Below are 3,655 nucleotides of genomic sequence, written 5' to 3'. Positions count from 1 at the left end.
TACCCGTTTTATTCATTTTATCCTTCTCAGAGCTGTTTTGATAGTATCCAAATGATGGTAAATGAAAAGGGAGGACACGAATATCTACCCAGAATTCAGGACTGGCAATCGATATGCATGTTTGAGTGAGAATCTTTTTCTCTCTCAACTTAGGTATACGTTTATGTCGTACCTAAAAGCGAGAACCACACTATTGGGACAAGTATGCAAGGCCCAATTTTCCTAACAAGCACAGTTAATTTTGTTATTTTCGAACATTTCTTTCCAAATTGGTTTATCCAATTAACAGTATTATATTAAGATCATGAATTGCTGGGTTAGGTTAGGTTAGCTTAGCTTAGGTTAGGTTAGCTTAGCTTAGCTTGGGTTAGCTTAGGTTAGGTTAGGTTAGCTTAGCTTGGGTTAGCATAGGTTAGGTTAGGTTTGATTACATTTCTATGTTAGATTTAACTCAAATTCAAAACAATTGCCAGTCATTCGGCTTGTTAGTCAACTTGCCTCTAATAGGGGCAATTTGTCTAACAAGACTATTTAGTTTTGTGTGTATATATATATATATATATATATATATATATATATATATATATATATATATATATATATATATATATATATATATATTATTATTATTATAGCTTCAAGACTCTGAACCAATATAGAAGCATCAAGAGGAAGTGCTTGTGTTATGGGCCAATAGGCCTTCTGCAGTTACTTCCATTCTTATGTTTTTATTCCCATTGGTTCGTGTTTTATCTTGTGTAAATGTCAATCACCTTACCCAAAACTTTGGTACCATATCACCTCACCCATGTATATATATATATATATATATATATATATATATATATATATATATATATATATGTATATATATATATATATATAATATAGATGTATATTATATATTATATATATATATTATATATATATATAATATATATATATAATATATAATATAGATGTATATTATATATATATATATATATATATATATATATATATATATATATATATATATATATATATATATATATATAATATACAGAGTAAATCTACCCCAAAAGTAATGATTTATTTGTCTACAAAACTAAACTCTTTTTTGGAATCATATGAGGCCCCTCCACTGAGGGGGGAGGCCTGGATGTTTATTGTCATGTGTATTCATGCTGCTTGCATGTCGTCGTTTATTTTGCCTTTGTTGTTTTTTTGACAGCTTTCTTTGCCTTGGGTGGTTTGGGAGATTTTGAAGCTCTCTTTATTTTGGGCTTTTTGTTCCCAACAACAAGCTGCTGCTGCTGCTGCTGCTTCTTTTTCAAGGCTGTAGGTGGTTTGTTGCTTGTGGCGGCTTTCTTGGGAGTTACCACGGCCTTCTTTGCTGCTGTAGATGGTTTCTTGGTTGTGGTGGCTTTCTTGGGAGTTAGAACGGCCCTCTTCTCTGCTACGGCCAGCTTGAATGATCCACTAGCTCCACTTCCCTTGGTCTGAACAAGAATGCCGTCAGCCACTGCTTTCTTGAGAAATCTTCGGATGTAAATGGCGATCTTGGCAGCCTCGACTTTGTTGTTGGCAACAACGTACTTCTTGATTGCTTGTAGAGACGAGCCCTTACGGTCTTTGAGTGCTGCGACCGCGGCTAGAACCATTTGACTAGTTTTCGGGTGAGCAACCTGGACGCGAGGTTTCCTGGTGGTGGCCACCACAGCAGCAGCAGCCGCAGCCTTCTTGGTAGGCTTTGCTTCTACCATGATGATGATGAACCAACCAAGGTGATGAGAGACGCTCAGACAGTCACGGGGGAATGATGCTGCCGCCGCTTGAGCCGAACCTATTTATGTGCCGGCACGGTACAGAAGCTGCAACCTGGCAACTCGTCCACCAATCACGACGGTTGGTTTTACGGCTCCGAAACCTGGATCCCATATCTTCTCTAAAATAGAAGCATTTGTTCATGTTCTTTGTAAAAGTATCATAAAGCAGGACAGATGAGACAAATATCATAAAAACTGAAGAGCAGATGAGCACACACATGTTTGTATTACAAAAGAAAATCCACAAATTCATTAGAAATTGGCAGGGCAGGCTGAGGAAGTAGGTAGATGTAAAATGTCTGTAAATGGCGAAAGAACATAAACCCAAGACTGAATAAACGATGTTAAATATCCATGCCAAGGAGACAAAAATATGTTAGGATACAATTACCATTAAGACACCACAAGCAGGTCCGTATCCTGCCGCGATGACTTAAAAGAGTTGGTTATTAGCCACAATGTGTAGGCAGTCTCATGCCAACGGCCATACCACGTTGAGAACACCGCTTCTCGTCCGATCAGCGAAGTTAAGCAACGTTGGGTTTGGTTAGTACTTGGATGGGTGACCGCCTGGGAACACCAAATGCTGTTGGCAATAATGTTTTTTGTTTTGTTTTGTTTTGTTTCGTTTGTTTTTGTTTGAATGGCTGGCTCCACGGGAAATTCACGGAGTTGTGTGGAATAAGGCCTGGTAAAATGAATTAATATGTATGTCATGTTTAAAACAAACTCGCTTAATATAGATATTGTGTGAGGCTTTATACAAAAACAAACAACCAAAACAAAACATGTTGTATATATATATATATATAGCTTAATCCGGGTTTGAACTCGCAACTCCAAGAATACGCATCACTTATATACACTTTACCACTGGACCACTGCTGCAGGACACTAGCTTGATGCTGAGGTATCAATTTAATGACGTAAATGCCATTTCCACAAATAAATGATAATTAAAAAGTATTTGTATGTACAAATCTTTTCTGTTTAAAAGGCTACAATATCAGTTACTGATATAATTTGTGTTAATGTTTCTATACCCACAAGAAGGCATATTTTTGCTTATATGTAAAGGGTACGGAGAAGGAATCCACAGACCATCATTCCCCTCCCCTTCCCTCCCCCCCCCCCCCCACCCCCAACTCCCACCTACTACCACCACCACCACCACCACCACCACCAATCACCACCAATCACCACCAATCACCACCACCAATCACCACCACCACATCTAACCGAAAACCCCCTAACACATCAACCCTCCCCCCAATCAACAGGCGAAATAATAACCCTCAAATGCCTGCCTGCCTGCCTGCCTGCAAGCCAATACTAACGGTCTTCTCAGAAAGAAAATCTCTTTGTATCTGTATTACTTGATGAAATGTATGATTCTAATAATGAAAATAAATTTTGATGTCGGTTGTATGAGCATAATGACCAATATGCACATGATATGAATGAATTAAATAGTGTAGTTTTAAGTAATTAGGTTGTAGACACATTAAGCGGATATGATATTTGACGCGTCCAGAACTGGTGATTTTTGGTTTAGTTTTAAATGCACCACCACCACCACCACCACCACCACCATTGCTTCCCCAGAGCCTAATTAAGGACCGGTAAAAGGAGTCAATATGTATGTCATCTATAAAACCAAAGAATGAATAAAAAAACACACACAAACCTACATAATAGTATTAGGAAGATTGTATGGCAAAAAAAAAAAAGTATTATTCCCATTGGGTCGTTTGAACTCGCGACTTCCAAAACACCAGCCACACACCTTACAACCCAGCCACCATAGAGTTGGTATAATTGTGCAACTTTAGTTATAAAAGTAAAGT

General features: G+C 37.8%; 1 non-coding gene across 1 annotated transcript; it reads left to right on the top strand.

Annotated features, from left to right (window-relative positions):
- The first annotated feature begins 2,284 nt into the window (after positions 1 to 2,284).
- LOC138357354 (5S ribosomal RNA) lies at positions 2,285 to 2,403 on the top strand. Its single transcript, XR_011224933.1, has one exon. It is a non-coding gene; the product is annotated as a 5S ribosomal RNA (ribosomal RNA).
- The last annotated feature ends 1,252 nt before the right edge of the window (positions 2,404 to 3,655 follow it).

Source organism: Procambarus clarkii, chromosome 77 (genome assembly GCF_040958095.1).
Source record: "Procambarus clarkii isolate CNS0578487 chromosome 77, FALCON_Pclarkii_2.0, whole genome shotgun sequence".
In the NCBI taxonomy this organism is placed as follows: domain Eukaryota; kingdom Metazoa; phylum Arthropoda; class Malacostraca; order Decapoda; family Cambaridae; genus Procambarus; species Procambarus clarkii.
Note: the sequence above shows the minus strand (reverse complement) of the source record. Positions and strands in the feature narration are given on the sequence as shown.